Here is a 17845-nt window from a genome sequence, read left to right on the forward strand (position 1 = left end):
GCTGCAAGCACACACACACACACACACACACACACACACACACACACACAAAGAAAAACAACCCCAAATGAAAGGGCCACTGACACCCAGAGACTATACCCTCCAGGTCCTCAATGAGGGGGTAAAAGGGGGGGGTTAGTAAGAATGTAAGGCGAGATGGACTACATACATCAAACGTTATGGTGAGTACATAACTTCTTGATGTTATGTAGTCCAATCTCGTCTTCATTCTTACCCCTGGGACAGTGTCCCTAGCACCTTGACCTTGGGTGGCTCAGTGAAAAATACTCTAGCACTGTGGAACCAAAGGAAGATCTGCCTCTAGATACCAGATCTAATTTGTAGTGACTAATAAAAGTATGAGGTGAAGCCCATGTTGCTGAAGCACAAATATCATCCATAGACATCCTAGCCTGAAATGCAGTAGAGGTGGCCACAGATTGTGTAGAATGAGCCTTCACTTTAAAGGGTAATTCTTTGCTACTGAAACCATAAATAAATGAGATGCAATTGGAGATCCAGTGAGACAAGGTTACTTTAGAGACAGGAACCCCAAGTCTAATGTCTGAAAACGAGGCAAACAGTTGATCTGATTTCCTGAAACCATCCGTCCTATGTAAACAGAAATGCAATTGTCTATGAACATCTAGCTGATGAAACAAATTCTACCTTGTTAGAAAATTCAGGAAAAAACACAAATGGATTGGTTGATATTGACAACAGAAGCAACCTTTGGAATTGGATTGGTTCTTAAGGAGACCCTGTCTTTGTGAAACACCAAATAAGGTGGCTTAATCGATAAAGCTTGGAGCTCAGAGACCCGCCCAGCTGAAGTTATGGCTACCAACAATACTGTCTTCCATGACAAGAATTTTAGGTCACACGTTGCTGTATGCTCAAAGGGAGCTGAAGTGAGCTTCTGTAAAACAAAATTGAGGTCCCATGGCATTACTGGATCAAAGACTGGAGGTCGGAGTAACACTGTCCCTTTCAGAAAGGCCCTACAAAGCCTATGAGCCATAAGGTTGGACTCATTAGCAACGTGAAAGGTAGAAATCGCTGCCAACTGCACTTTTAATGGTTGCTGCAGCTGATCCCTGACTGAACAGTTGAGAAAGAAATTCTAATGTTGCCGAAATAGGAGCTGTATAAGGATCAATATGTCTTTCATGGGCCCAAATGGAGAATCTCTTCCACTTACTGGAATAAATCTTCCTGGTAGAAGGCTTGTGGGAAGAAGACAGAATGTGGACCACTTCCGGGGAAAAATCATGAAGCCCAACTAGGGATGGAACTAGAGCAGCCAAGCTGTCAACTTGAGGGTCTGGATGGAGGGATGGAACTGTCCTGACATATGAGTCAGCAGATCTGGATCTGGGTCCAGAATCCAGGTATCGTCCATTAGATAGGGTTGAAGGAAGGGAAACCAAATCAAACGAGGCCAGTGTGGGGCAATCAGGATCATTTTGCTTCCCAAGGATTGTGCTTTCTGAATTACCTTTGATATCAGAGAAAACGGTGGAAAGGCAAAGAAGACCGGAGGGCCAATCATGAACCAGAGCGTCCCTGGGCGTCTCCCCCTCTGGGGGGATAAGGGTGAAGTAGCTGCTGCATTTGGCATTGAGGGGGCTGGCAAATAGATCTCCGCAAGGCTGACCCCATCTGTGGAATATCTTCTCCGCAACATATTTGTTCAGGGACCACTCGTGAGGCATTAGGATAGCTCTGCTCAGCCTGTCGGCAATCACGTTGGACTTCCCCGGTATATGCGTTGCAACTAGAAAGCATTGGGAAAGACACAGCCCACTGCCAAACTCAAAGTGCCTCTCTGCAAAGGGGGTATGATTTGGTTCCTCCCTGCTTGTTCAGATACCACACCACTGACATGTTGTCCGAGTGGATTGCAATTGTCCCTAGAGGGAGAAAGCTCTGAAATGCTTGCAATGCTAATAGCACTGCTCTCATCTCCAAGACATTGATATGCAAATGGGTCTCATGATCCTGCCACATGCCTCAGACTGTCCTGCTGAGATAATGCCCCCCCCTGATCTGGGAGGCATCTGTGGTCACCGTGGCAGCTGGAGAAGATGGTACAAAAGGCTTGCCCACGTTGAGATTGCTGGCCTGAAGCCACCAGAGTAGATCCTGCTTGCACGTGTCCGTAATCAGAATACAATGGGAGAGTGGAAGATACTGTAGTGACCACTGGGCGAAAAGCAGCCACTGAAGAACCCTCATGAGTAGTCTAGCAAGGGGAACTAGCATGATCATGGCAGCCATGGTCCCCAATAACTTGAGGACCACTTTTGCCTTGACCTTACTCAATGGTAGTAAGGCGTAGACCTGCTGTTGTAGAGCCTGAATTCTCTCTTCTGGTAAAAAGGCCCTAATGACCACTGTATCTAGTTTGGCGCCGATAAACGTGACATGCTGTGAGGGCAACAAGGCAGATTCTTTCCAATTTAGAGTAATTCCTAACCTTTGGCACAGTGTAATGGTGGCGTCCCTGGTCTGTAACAGTAGATGCCTGGTGGTGGCAGAAAAGAGCCAGTCATCCAGGTACGGAAACACTTGGAATCCCTGATGTCTCAAGTGAGCCGTTACCACTGCCATGCATTTGGTGAACACCCTGGGGGCTGTGGTGAGACCAAAGGGCAGGGAGCAAAACTGAAAATGACTGGCTCCCAGCCAGAAGCGTAGATGACTCCTCGATGCCCTGTCCATCTTGATATGGTCGTAAGCATATTTGAGGTCGATGGAGCACATCCACATATCTTTCCCTAACAGGAGTATTGACTGTAAGGTGACCATGCGGAACCTGGACTTTTGTACATGTAGGTTCAATTGGCTGAGATCCAAGATGGGTCTCCGGTCCCCTGTTCTTTTCGGCACCAAAAAGAATCTGGAGTAAGTCCATAATCCTATTTGGTCTGTGGGGACAAGCTGGATGGCTCTCTTTGAAAGCAACTTTTTCATTTCTAAAGTTGCAGACTCCCTTTGACCAGGTGGAACGTCTGGAATTCTCTTGGTTGCCAGGGGAGGAGAAGAGAAGGGAATATGATAACCTCTGGAAATTATCTTTAAAACCCACTCGTCTTGGGTGACGTTTTGCGAGGCTTCTAGGAATAAAGAAATGCAACCCCCGATCGGCTCCAGAGACGCACAGTCGGGCCTCCTTTCAGGAGTGCTGGTAGGGAGAACTGCGAAAGGAATCACAGTCGCCCTGGTTATGCCGGCCTCCTCTGCCTCTAGAGCAGCATCTACCTGAATTTCCACCCCCTCCCCTGCCCCTGGAGGGGGAATCACTTTGTGGGTCCTGAAAAAACCTCTGCGACTTCCTGAACCACATTTTCCCACCCTTCTGGCCCTTGGGGTAAGGTCTAGAAGGCATGGAAAAATGGACTCCCATGGCAGACAGGGTTTTCCCCTTCCTGCTCGCACTTAGTGAGAGTGTCCTTCACCTTAGTTCCGAATAATGATGAATTGTCAAATGGGGCGTTGGTGAACGTAGACTTGAAGGCCTCCGCGAAGTTACACAGGCGCATCCAGAAGTGTCTCCTAAGAGCGACTCTGGAACCCGCCTGCCCTGCTCGCTCAGTCGGCTGCGTATGAGATCAGCCTCATGGAAGAGTTGGTAAGGGAATTTAGGGTAGACATCTGTGCATTGACCTTCTGTGCCACGGCATCAGAAACTTTACCCTGTGGAGAATCTCCTAGCCCTTTTAGGAGATCTTTCTGCAGCCTTGTAAAATGTGTCAAGTAGTTCAGCAACTGCAGAGTAAAAGGCACTGAGGTAAACACATGCTTCCCATACCTGTCCATTGTTTGGGACTAGTTAGGTGGATGGAGGATAGACTAAGTTTCAGCAAGCTCCTTCTTGGTGGCTGCTGCCACCACCATGGCATCTACTGGAACGCCTTTCATCAGATATTCCTTGTCTGTGGGCGCGGACAAAAACTTATTGGGTCTCCTACGGACCGGTTCCACAGTGTCATGAGTTTCCCACACCTTTCGACAGACGAGATCTAGTAGCTCATCGAAAGGGGGAGACACCCAAGAGGCTGAAGGTTGAGACCAGAAATCCTTCAGGAACACAGACTCCTCATCAGAAGGGGATTTGGAGGGCCAGCCACCTCTCTGCTTCAAGATCTCCAGGATATCTGAAAAATGCATCTTCAGAAGACAACTGAGGTCGGTGTCCGACGTTAGAGACTCATCCGGGGAGTCGACGTGTTTCCTCTTTTACAATCTCTTTCTGGCGAGCTCCTCAGGCAAAAACTCTGGGGAGACGTCAGAAAGTTGGGGCCACTCATGGAGGTATCCTGAGGCCTTGGGTCTCTGCTGTCCATGGATAGAGGGTGATCTGAAACTGACACCGGTGCCAGAGGGGGCAGAGTGTCAGTGCCGTAGGATACAGCTGATGACCTGACCAGCACGCTCCTCAACCTGGAAGACTGATCCCCCCAGTTCTGAAGGTCAACTAACCGTAGAAGATACGGTAGTAGCCCTCGGCACTGAGGAGATGAGGTCTGAAGCAGATGTTGGGTCCAAGCTCACCCGAGCCAAAGCACCGAGAGGAAGGCTCGGAACAGATGCAGATCAATCAGAGCCCTCCCCTTCGGGTCTGACCGGGGAACTGTGGACCCTTGACCCCATGGATGGAACAGACGGGGTTGGAGCGGAAATTGGAACAGAGAGGCCAGGCGAAGATACGGGAACTGACCCGACGGAACAGACAACTCTGGCTCTAAGTGCCGAGAAAGGCTCAAAGAAGGAACAAAAAACGATGAAGGAGCCGTGGTCTCCGGAGCAGACTGGGTCGGAGCCGAAATCAATTTGGCCAGCACCGATGACTGAAGCAGTTTCTTCACGACTATCAACGTCCTCATCAAAAAGGGACCTGGAGGATATAGTTGGAGATCTGGAGGGAGACTGACGTGAAGGAGAACCTGGTCGAACAACTGGAGACTGGCTCCGAGCCAAACTATCCGTGACCGGCTCCGAAAGGTTGGAAGCCGATACAGACTTAGTCAATACACCACCTTCTGTTGGCACCAAAGCCGATGGAGCCGAAGAAGGAGAAGCTATTCTAACAACTTTCTCTGGCAGCTCCGAAGAAACAGACGGAGCCGGAGAGCGCTTCTTAGCAGTCTTTTTGTCCTTTTTAGCTGGACAGGATATGGTACTAGAAGATTTAGCGAAGTCTTCCTCGAAGGAGTATTTAAGCAGTCCTTTCAGTATGAGCTTGTTCTTCCTCTCCTGTAGCACGTGGGGACTGAAGGAATGACAAAACAAGCAGGACTCTTGGAGGTGAATAGTCCCCCCAAGCAGTACACTCACACAGAGTGCCCATCAGTTAAAGACATTTTTTTGTTGCATTCAATACACTTCTTAAAGCCCGAAGGCCTGTGTTCCTTAGAATCTTTAGACATGCTGTATAAGGGAGTACACACACACAGACAAGCTGCAAAACCACACATACCCACAAAAAAAACTAACTGAACCCCGCGCGGGAAACTACAGCCTCTAACTAAAAAGTACAGTGGTGTACACTTACCATAAATGTAGATGTTCGAGTGTATTCACTGTTGCAGTCATTACATTTGGGTAATCTGCTGGCAGGTTGCCCTCAGTCGGCCTGATTAACAAAGTCTTGGGTCCTGCGTCAGTTGATGTCCCTTCTTCCATGACGTCAGGTCGTCAGGGGTATAAAACAAGCAGCCGATGCCATTACATCAGTTTTTCTTGCCCCAGATGTCAGGTGCCCCCCAAATGGGGAGCAAAATATATATATGTAAATATATAAGTTTAAAACACAAAAGATATACCTCCAAACAAAAGCAAATACACCCAAAAAGGCTTTTAAGCATAGTAAAAGAAAGGAGAGGTATAGTAAGAGAAAAACAGGGGGCTGGAGGGTTGGTAACCAGGACCAACAGTGAATACACTCGAACATCTACATTTATGGTAAGTGTACGCAACTGTACTATGTTCTTTGTGTTTCACTGTTGCAGTCATTACATTTGGGTAGAATCCCAAAGCTATGGCTGGGAGGATGGCTTTATACAGCATTAGGAGCAGCTACAAGGCCTTGCAGGACAGCAGTGGCAAAGCCAGCTCTGGATTTAGAGAAGAGAGGTAAATGGTACTGTTTGGTGAACGTATGAACTGAGCTCGAGTTAGCAGCTTCTAGAATGTCTCTGGTAGGAACCCCTCTGAGAAAGGCTGCAGAAGTAGATGCAGCCCTGGTGGAATGAGACCTGATCCCCTTGGGGATAGGTTTACCATGGTGCATGTAGCAGAAATTAATGCAATGGCTTATCCATTTGGAAATAGTCTGCTTTGAAATAGCTTTTCCCTCTGGTCCTGCAGCAAATGCCACCAATAGTTGCTCAGCTTTTCTTAGAGATTTCATCCTAAGTAGAATCTAAGTTGTCTGTGTACATCCAATGAATGCAGAATTTGTTCACCCTTGTTCTGTGGATTGGGGAAGAAAGTTGGCAGATGAATGGTCTGATTAAGAGCCACACTGGATACCACACCTTAGGCATGAAAGATGGATTAGTCCTGAGAGCCACCCTGTCCGGATAAAAAATAATGAAAGGCTCCACTGCCATAAGAGCCTGTAGTTCTGAAATCCTTCTAGCTGAAGTGACTGCTAAAGGAAAAGCTGTTTTCCATGAGAGAAATTTTAGGTCTGCAGTAGCAGCTGGCTCAAAAGGAGGGAGGGAGTTTTTCCAAAACAAAATTGAGGTCCCATGCAGGAGTTGGTGCTCTCCTGGGAGGTCTTAAATTTTTGGCCCCTCTGAGATACTGCTTTACCAGAGGATGAGAGAAGAGGGGAGGTTCCGTGTTGTAATGAGCTGAAATTGCAGAGGCATGGATTTTTATGGAAGAAAAGGATAGGCCCTTGTGAAGCATCTCAGTTAAGTATTGCAGAATCTGAGGAATATTGGGCAATGCTGTGCTTATTCCTTGTGCTTGGTTCCAGGCACAGAATCTTTTCCATTTGTCAGCATAAGATTTTCTAGTACTAGGCCTTCTAGCCTCCAAAATGACATCCATCACTGGTTTGCTGAGGGATGCCAAGGGTGAAATTAGTTGATTAGCCACACTGCAAGATTCAAAGTTTGGAGTGGAGTGTGCAGAATTTGGTAGTTCTGCTGAGACAGTAGATAAGGTGTTTGAGGCAGGTGCCACGGAGGAAGGTGTGACACATTGCACAGGAGTGGGTACCAGTGTTGACAAGGCCAGTCTGGAGTAATCAGAATCATTTTTGGTTTGTCCTGTTTGACTTTTAGTAGAACTTTGGAGAGCAGAGCAGAGGCAGAGGGAGAAAGGCATAGACTGATAGGTTTTTCCAGCTGAATGATAGAGCATCCACTTTCCAAGCTTTTTTGTGATGAATTCTTGTGCAGAATTTGTCCAACTGATAGTTCTGGGGTGAGGCAAAAAGTTCTATGTCTGGGTTCTCCCATTTGCGTGTCAACATGTTGAAAACTTGCGGTTCCAATTTCCATTCGTATGGGTCCATAAGATTTCTGCTTAGTTCGTCTGCCAGAGTATATAGCTTTCCTGGTAGGAATTGAGCTTGTAGTTGAATCTGATAGGTCAAGGCCGTGTTCCACAATGCCATGGCAAGTTTGCAAAGGGGGTAGGAATGTGAACCCCCCCTGCTTGTTTATGTACCACATAACTGTGGTGTTGTCTATCATTAGTTGTCCTGGATGAAGGTAGTCCTTGAAGGCTGTCAGAGCATTCTGTACAGCTAGCATCTCTTTCTGATTGATATGTAGGTGAATTTGATTTGGGCTCCATTTGCCCTGAATGCACTTCCCTGCCAGATGAGCCTCCCAAGCATAGTCTGATGCGTCTTTTGTTAGGGTTTGGGTGGCAGGGGGTGGAGTGAATGGCAGTCCCTTGTTTTGGTGGCATGCCTCTGCCCACCATAGGAACTCTAGTTGCAGGCAAGGTATAATAGGAATCATTGTTTCCAGGCTGTGACAATGTTGACTCCGTAAACTTTTTAAGTACCACTGAAGTTTCCTCATATGCAGTCTTGCATATGTTATTAGAACAATGCAGGAGGCCATGAACCCCAAGGCCAGCAGAATTTGTCTTGCAGATAGCTGGGCTTTTGTGGCCACCTGTTTGAAGTAAGTCATCGATTGAATTTGCTTTTCTGGCGTAAGGTAAGTCATCTGGGCAGTTGTAGTCAAGCTTGCACCCAGGAATGTAATTTTTTGAGAGGGTAACCAGTTGTGATTTCTTTTTGTTTATGGTGTACCCTAGACAAGTTAGAACCCTTTTTACAAATGCCAGATGCTTTAGAAGAATGTCCTTGTTTTCTGCCTGAATTAGACAATCGTCCAGGTATGGATATATTTGAATATTTCTTTGCCTGCAAAATGAAATTACTGGTGCCAGACACTTTGTGAAGACCCTGGGCGCAGTAGATAAGCCAAAGGGCAGTGCAGAGAACTGATAATGCGAGTAGCCTGCTTTGAAGCGGCGGTATCTTCTGCAAGTATCCCTGACTGGGATATGCAGGTAAGCCTCTTAAGTCTAGAGTTACCAACCAGGCATCTTTGCCTAGCATAGGTAATAACTGTTGAAGAGTCAGCATCTTGAATTTTGGAATGTCCAGAAATGTGTTTAGAGTGGATAAGTCCAGAATTGGACACCATGATTTGTCTTTTGTGGGTACCAGGAAAAGTCTGGAATAGAAACCTTGTCCACTTTCCTCTTCTGGTACTGGTTAAATAGCCCCCATGTTCTGGGCCTCTGCCCACTGATTTGGGGGCAGATCTGGCCATCTGTTTGGGATTGACAATGTGTGGAAGTGAAATCTGTATCCCTGGGACACTATATTTAAAACCCATTTGTCTTGGGTAATAAGATGCCAGTTTCGTGCATGAAGTGCTAGTTTTCTCCCCAAAGGGGGCGGCTGAGAGGTAAGTGCTTGGTGATTGTAGAGGGAAGTCATTGAGACCATTTACCATAGGGAGGTGCCTTGTTGCCTCCAGATTTGGAGATGGAGGCACCCCATTGTTTTGTTCTAAAAGTTCCTTGTGACTGAAACCTGGAGCCTTTGGAATGTCTTGATTTGACTTGTGTGGCTCTCGAGGGGACTGGAAAGGACCAGTTCTTAGTAGGCCAGTGCCTACTAAATCTTGGGAGGTTGCACTTGTAAGAAATCTTTCACAGTTTGCATAGATTTAGCTTTATCTTCTATCTTTTGTAACAATTCAGCCTTATTACCAAAGAGATGGTCCTGTTGTAAAGGACCATTCAACAACTTTGCTTTAACATGGTCAGGCAGAGTTTGCTCTTTGAGCCAAGCATGCCTTCTTAGCATAGATCCAGTTACATCAGCCCTGCAAGAAGGCCTCTAAGTAATCAAAACCACATTGCAAAGTATGTTTTCCAACTTGTTCAGCTGAATGCAATAAATCCTGCAATTCTTTATTTTCCACACAGTCAGAGATTAACATCATTTTCTGTTTAAGTAGTCCCATGATATGCTGCTATTTAAGCATATGAAAGTGACAGTTTAAAGCCCCGATTGCCAAGGTTGCAGACGTGTAAACCTTCTTACCCTATCTATCCAGCGTGCTGGAGTCTCTATCAGAAGGGGTAGGATTTTTGGGACTAGAGGCCTTAATGCCCTTGGGACCCTGAGAAACGGTTTCAGGATCAGCAATAGGGTTTTGGAAAAGGAGTTTGTGGGAGTCAGGAACCCTGTAGTATCTGTCTGGCTTACAAGGAGCCGGAGGCAGAGAATCAGGAGTCATACTAGATTCTGAAAATACATCAACAATGTCTAGAACAGGAGGTATAGCCAAAGGCCAATGCTGAGGAAGTAGAAGAAAATCCCTAAGTCTCTTTTTAGATTCAGAGAAATCCTGACTTTCTCAGTGGAAATGTTCCCTTAAGGCTTGTAAAGTTTCCCCAAAAGAAAAATCCTCAGGGGTACAGGCAGAATGGATGGAATCCTCTGCATCAGAGTCCTCATAAGTAGGAATAGACAAATCCTGTTCATTAGAAGAGTCAGAAGAAATAGAATCATGTTCAGAAGATTCATAATCAGTGTCTTGCCAAGGCCTCTTAGAAGGAGGGGATTGGCTAGCCCTGATCAGAGTAATTAAATCTTCAGCCATTTTGATCATTTGTTTTTTAGGCATAGGGGCCTGCACATGTGGCCCAGGCGTCGGTTTTTTAGACAGATTTAGATTTTGGCCTTAGGTCTGAAGATGGCGTCAGTCTAATATACAAATCTATAGGCCTGAAAACACCCTCAGAAGCCAGTGCCTGCACAGCGGCTCCAGACCCATCTAAGGTAGAGACATCTGCGGGTTCCATAATTGAAGCATCTCGCGGCATACCAGACTCTGAATGGGTCTCAGTAGAGGCCTGTCAGAGTTAGCGGGCATCAGGGACTGCGAAAGCGCTTCACTGAGTACCGGCGACTGGCTTAGGAGATGTGTCATCGGTTTTGGACCTAGACAGTCTCTTTCTTTGCTTTCTTTAGGTATTCCAGTAGTCGGATTGCTAACTGACGACATTTCTGGATAGTTAAATCTTGAGCCATAGAAGCAAAAATATAGAGACGTTTAATCGTGCGTTGATTAAATTTAGCACAAAACCGACAGCAAGGCACATTGTGGTCAGGGCCTAAGGCAAGGAATACAGTACAAATGAAAATCCTTATGAGGTATTTGCTTCCCACAAGTAATGCAATTAACTTTTACTGACAGCGGTAAGGAGCAAGAAAAAGTTTCCCCAACGGGGTACTTAGCTTTTAGTTGAAGACTTCGGTTCTGAAACTCGAAAATGAAAATTTCACGAGTCGGCCAACCGGCACTTGCAAACTGCTTCTGCTTCGGGCACCGCGCTGCAAGAAAGACTGATGTAATGGCGTCAGCTGCATGTTTTATACTCCTGATGACCTGACATCATGGAAGAAGGGACAGCAACCGACGCAGGACCCACGACTTTGTTAATCAGGCCGACTGAGGGCAACCTGCCAGCAGATTACCCAAATGTAATGACTGCAACAGTGAAACACGAAGAACATCGGCCTACTAACGGACAGGAACAGAAAACTACAGGGAGGACTAGGTCCTCTAATTTAAACAGGCCTAGCCCAGGTAAAATAAAGGCAGGATAACCCCACTATCAAACGACAAAGACACCAAACAAGTTACAAGTAACAGAAGCACAACTCAAAAAGACCACACGCAAAACAATGGGGAGGACTAGGTCCTCTAACTGAAATAGGCCTAGCCCGTGGGAAGAAAGGGAGTGGACGGGATACCAAAAAACGACCAATGAAAAAGGCCACACAACCAGCCTAGAGAGAGAGAGACACACACACGATAGCTATGAAAATAGCCTTTTTAGATCAACAATATCCAAACATTTTAGAAAAAAGTATACTTAGCCATGGCCAAAAGCGAGACCACGTCTGAGCGTAACGAGTGGGAAACGAGATCTGGGAAAAGGGCCTGTTGCATGATGGGATACCTCTTAGCCAAGAGCCAACTGAAGACTTCGAGCTAGAGTATGGCCAGGTCGGAGCCAAGGTTCGGCTCCGAACCCAGGGGTAAGAATGAAGGTGAGATTGGACTACATAACATCCATAGTTGCCTGGGCCAGAAGGGAGTCACCACAATGACCTTAAGGATTTCCTTCTGAATTATCAGAAGTACCCTGGCTATCAATGGAAAGGGTGGAAAAGCATACAGGAACATTCCTGTCCACGGAAAAGAAAAGACATCTGTCTTTCAGGCTTTCTTGTATGGAGTCCTGTAACAGAATATTGCCAGTTGAATGTTGAGAGAAGAGGCAAAGAGGTATATTTGAGGAATTCCTCACAGATGGATTCAATTTTGGGAGACCACTTGATTTAGTTTCCATTTGTGAAGGTATGCCCTGGTCTTGTTCAGCTTGTCTACTACACAGTTTTCCTCTGACAGAATGTAGGATGCCTCTACAGTAAGATTGTGCTGTGAAGCTATATCCCAAGCTAACATGGCTAGTCTGTAATAAGGATATGACCTGATTACCCCTTGTACAACATAACTGTGATATTGTCTGTAACCACTTGTGGGAGGTCCCTGGGACCAAAGATGTTTCAGAGAGTTGACTGCATTGATCAGCGCAAGCTTTTCCTTGATATTAATGTGCTTGCATCTGTCCTTGTGTCCCACAACCCATGCATTTTACTCCTCCAGAAACTGCACTCCAGTCTGAAGCACCTGTGGTGACAAAGTCTGGATGAATAGGGATGTGATTATTACAATTTTTTTAAGCCTAGTGTTACCAAGAAACTTGAAAGAAGAGGTAACAGGTTATAAAGTGAGAATTTTGAATTAGGGCACTATCACAGACATGTTTAGGAAAGAAAGATCCAGAACTGGTCTCCAAGTATGTTTTTTCTTTAGCACAAGGAACATCCTTGAATAAAAAAATCTAATCTTCCCAATCAGGGAAGGAGGAACTGGTTCTATCACTCTTCGGACAGCATGTGAAGAACCTACGGAAACAAGACAGTCTGATCTGGAGGATGAGGAATGGCCACCTGGAAAGGAGGAATTTCCTCCCACTGTCATCTGTAACCCTGATAAATGATTTTCAGTACCCATTTGTCTGAAACAATCTGATGTCAAAGAGAAAAATGAAGATTCAAACATTCTGGCAGGAAAAAAAGGGCCATGGTGGGAGGGGATCACAAGGCCTCTAACAGTTTACACTTGTTGGACTATGTTTGGTTTTGGGAGCTATGACACTTCTTTTTGGATCCCTTGCCATTTCTTCTTAAACATCAGTTTACCTGAATTTTTTGAGACTACCCTTTTTTGACAAAATTGGACGAAGACATAAAAAAATCCCTTGGACAATTTGGAAAAGGAGGGCTGAAAAAGATTAACTGGATCAGCTTGCCCCTTTCATCACACATTTTAATCACCTCTGCAGCTAAGAGGGACAAACACCATCTCTAGCCAAAGAAAAAATTTAAATCTTATTTTTAACATCTAGGAGGTTCTGAGAATGCAGCCATGCAAACCTGTTCAAAACAGGCCCAGTGGCCATAACCCTGGAAGTAGTATCAACAAGGTTGTACCTATGCAATAGAAGAAACCAAGTTATTTAAAGCAGAGTTTTCTTCACAAGAAGAAACTGCAGATATACCATTCCTCAAACTTTCACAATTTGTCAGAACAAACTTAACATATGAGCCTGAGATTTCAAAATTCTGAAAAATCAAAGCTGCAGAAGTATACACTTTTCCCCATACCCATCAACAATTTTCCAATCAGTAGGATTGGAATTCACTAAGTGCTTAGCAGCAGTGGGATCAACTAAAGGTCTAGCTGCTGGGTCAGATTTGGGAATAGTGTACAAAAGACTGAAGAATTTTATACATCCTACTTGTCTTTTGGGAAGCTGGCTAACTATCAAGAAAATTGAAGGTAGTAAGATGCATCCTTTAAAGCAGCTAGAACAGGCGCAATGGGTGTAGGTTCAGTAAAATCCTTCTGTGACAGCTCAGAGTATTTTCTGAGGGAGTCAAAAACCTCAGTGTTCTTTGAATGAAAACACTAGCACATTCTAGCAATAGTCTGGGAGGAAGAGAACCCCCCCCAAAGGAATAATCAGAAATTGAGCTCTCCTCTGAGTCTGAATCAGAAATTTGAGGGGGAAAAAAAAAACTATATCCATCCCTATATCTTCCTATTCAGACAGAGTCTCAATTCTAAGAAATGAAGAATCCCTCTTTCTTTTGCCAGAAACCACTTTACAAGAAGGATCAGCAGCCTGCATTAAAGCCTGAGCCAGATCTAGTAAACGACTCGTATCCAAGAGGAGGAGTAGATACATGCCTGTTTAATGTGTTATTAATAGCAGCAGCTGCTTCCCCAGAGATGGGCACAGAATTCTAACACAAAAGGGAAATCTTCCCTGCTCCCTCTCCCAGGACAGACAGGAGTCTCTCTCTCTCTTGTCCACTGAGGGGCCCCCAACAACTACAGAGGAAGTGGCCATTTACGAGTCCATAGTGCCATAGGTGCTACACCAAAGGGATCTGGGGTAAAAGATGTGTGGTCTAAGGTACAAAAAATGGACACAGCCGAGTCACCCACCTGTGACTGAGGCAAACAGCTAACCTGCTGTGATGGTAAAGGCTGTTTGCTTAACTTTTTCTTTTTGTGGCTGGAAAGATGACCAACTGTGAGACTGAATCTATTCATGGTCAAGCTGAAATGGTCCCTCTATCCTGAGGATGATGAGCAACAAACGCCAGTAAAAACTACCAGTCCACACAAATTACTTTTTTGACAGAAAGCACACAATAAAAAGCATTTTCAATTATTGCACCCCCACAATTGAAAAATAATCACAGTTTTTCCACAAAAAATATTTTATCAGTATGTTAACCCTACTTTTAAATTGAAAAAAAAAGAGTGCTCTGTTTAAAAGTATGTTACAATTGCAAGACAATTCATTACAAGAAAAAAAAAAAAAAAATCAGTAAAAAGAAAATGGAAGTTTTTTTTTCCCCAGAAGGAACTTACCTGCACAGCTACAGAAAGCACAAGCTGATCGTTGAGCCTAACAAGCCTCAGACTAAAGAAGTCTTTGGCCGCAGGAAAGCATTTAAGGGCTTTGCACCCAAACTTGTCTTTTAGCCAAATCAGCTCAAGCTGCTTGACAGTTTTGGTGCGTTGAAGGTGCCCTGAAGCTTTGGAAAGTGTCAGTATGTTATATCCTTGGCAGGCTATAACTCATATAGCTAAGGCTACTACAGCAGTGATCAATACAACATCCGGGCTGTAGTCTCTCAAAGTCCAGCTTCTGACGAACATTCTAACAATTTTCTAAGTTATGACCTTATCATACCCATTGCTGAAACATACAGCGACAGTCGGCCCAGGGCCACAATTAACAACAGAACTGGGACAGAAATAAGGACCACACAGGCTCTTAACCTGATACTCACGCAGACGGAAATTAAACCCTTCCATTGCCCGGTCCAGAATACAACAGTACAAATGGAGTACAGTCAAAACAGAGGGGTCTCGCAGAGCACCAGGTCTCTGATTACCAGATTTGAGAGACTGACTAAAACCTACAAAAACCTGGAGCATGACAACTTCTATCTGGAAAGGTGTTTAGAGCTGGATATAGTCCCACAGGGTCTCAGATGTAACAAATTTCCTAACAGGACCACTCCAAACTCTCAGCATCACAAAGAACTGGTCAAAATAAATAATGACTCTGGGTTAGCAGCTATCAAAGCACTCATCCAAAGTAATACTGAGAGTATGGCCACCTACAAGTCTCAAACAGATGATCTGCAAACACGCATCCTGCAGGATCCCACATTTATTGACTTTGCGGATATGTGGGACAATGTACCGCACAAAATTACTAGGCATGTGGCGACACTGATTGAACGCAAGAAAGGCAAACTGCTTAGGGACATTAAACAATATGACGAAGGAAAAGCATACCCAATCAGGCCCACACGCTCCTTAAACACACGGAGAAGGCCAGACAGATATCCCACAACCAATCCGTTGTCCACAACCGAACTAAGGCCTACGACTACAAGAACCCACAAATGGACCCAACACACCAGAGGTGGATAGACTCCTCATCACATCCAGCCCACTAGCAGGGAGTAGTTCCCAGATGATAGTACATACTCCTCCTAGGGGACAGCCAAGACCAGAAATGCCTCTCCAGAATCAGCCAAAACAGAGAGATCCAGACACCCGTGAACGTGACCACCATGACAACGAGGACAACAACAATACAAACCGCAGGACACCGACAGTGCAATCAATCAAGGAGGGTTTTATCAGACCCCACCAATAAACGACCAGTCTTCCAACAACAACACAAGTGGCAACAACAATGTTTTTTTATCTTCAGCAGGACTCACAACCAGAACTAGGACATATACCAGGTTCAGACCTGGGGGTAATGAATGAAACTGGAACCACAACACCAACAATATTGAGGGAAGGAGGGGGAACAACAATCACAAGGGAAGAAGGAGAGGGAACGGGATACAGTACTACTATTACTGGGATGGACCACCCTGATCACCCTCCCCATTCACTGATACCAGCACCTGATAGCACTGACTTCAGGTTTCCAGCAGGGGTAGGTGACATCTTTAACCTCACCAAACGAGTTTTCTCGGAAAGCCATCATAAGGTACTGAAGAAAGGCTTTTCTTTCATCCCGGCGCAGAGAGCCAACACGGCGGATGTTATCCTGGACCTCAAGTGCTACCTGAGAAAGTTACAACTAAAATTAGATATACAACAATATGAAGAAGAAGATGATGAAGAAAGCTCGGAAGATAACAGACCCCTTACCATGAAGAGCCTGTACACTCCTGCACTCTCCAACACACTGAGCCTCTTTGCAAGTACCTGTGAAAGGGATATCAGGAAACTCCTTTCTGATAAGCCCTCGGCAAAGTGGCACAGCCTGAACAGGGAAGAAAGACAGACTTGGAAGGAACCGAGTCAGGACAAATCCCTACGGATCATGAAGGCTGACAAGGGATCCGGGATAGTAGTGATGAAGCAGGAGAGATATATCCAAACACTTGAAGCATCCCGCATGAATAACCAGTTCTACAAAAAGGTCAATATCAACCAGGTACAACAAAACTTTAAACAAATTGACAACCTACTACTGGAACTGTACCTCAGGGATGAGATCTCTCAAGACGAAAAAGACTTCATGCAGGTCATGACACACAGCCTTGAAAAATTTTTTGGAATCCCCAAGGTTCACACGAACCCTGAAAATCCACCTTTCCGCCACGTGGTATCGAACCGAAGGACAAAAACAGAAAAGATTTCACAATACGTGGACCACATCCTTAACCCCATTGTACAGAACAGCAAATACTACACCAAGGACTGGTCATCCTAGATGTAGAAGCACTCTATACAAACATTCCCCACACCAAAGGACTGACCCTCACCAGACAGTACCTGAACAGGGACTCCAACCTAACCGGGACTAAGATTAATATTGTATTCAGGTTAACAGAAGCAGTATTAAGAAATAACTTCTTTCAATTAAACGGGAAGATTTACACCAACAAAAAGGGGTAGCCATGGGGTCCAAAATGACCCGGGCATATGCAAACTTAGTCCTCAGTGCCTAGGAAATGGATAAGGTTGAATCACTGCCCAGGTTCAACAACACCATAATGTACAGGCGTTATATTGATGACGTCTTTTTTGTCTGGAAGGGGGACAGACTTTCTCTGAGCAATTTTCTGGAAACCCTTTTCCAGAGTCTGGGCTTCCTGACCCTCACGGTACGACATATCGGAACCACCATTTAATTCATGGATATCCACCTCACTATAGACCCGGAAAGTGGACAGTTTGACTCCAACATCTACCGCAAGCCCACTTTCTGGAATAACTATCTAGAGTTCAGCAGCCAGCATCCCCATTTCATGAAAAAGAATATTGTAAAAGGACAATTCATCCGGTTATCCAGACTCATTTTTAGGGACGAGGTTTTCATCAAGGAAAGTTTTTACCTCAGAAACTTGTTCTTACAAAGAAAATACCCAGAGTATTTAGTGGACAACCTGTTCCAAGAGATCATACAGCACAGACACTCCAGGTACCCACCAATCCTGGAAAAGGGATTCACAGCAAGGGCACAGAATGGACCGAACAAAAAGGACTGGGTGTGAAGTTTCCCCCTTCCAATTTCCACAGATATGTTTGGAATCAGAGGGATCCTCACCAATAAATGGGACATCTTGGGAGGAGAAAAAGGTCTGAAAGTTATT

Source organism: Protopterus annectens, chromosome 4.part0 (genome assembly GCF_019279795.1).
Source record: "Protopterus annectens isolate FY-2018-M chromosome 4.part0, PAN1.0, whole genome shotgun sequence".
Taxonomy (NCBI): domain Eukaryota; kingdom Metazoa; phylum Chordata; order Ceratodontiformes; family Protopteridae; genus Protopterus; species Protopterus annectens.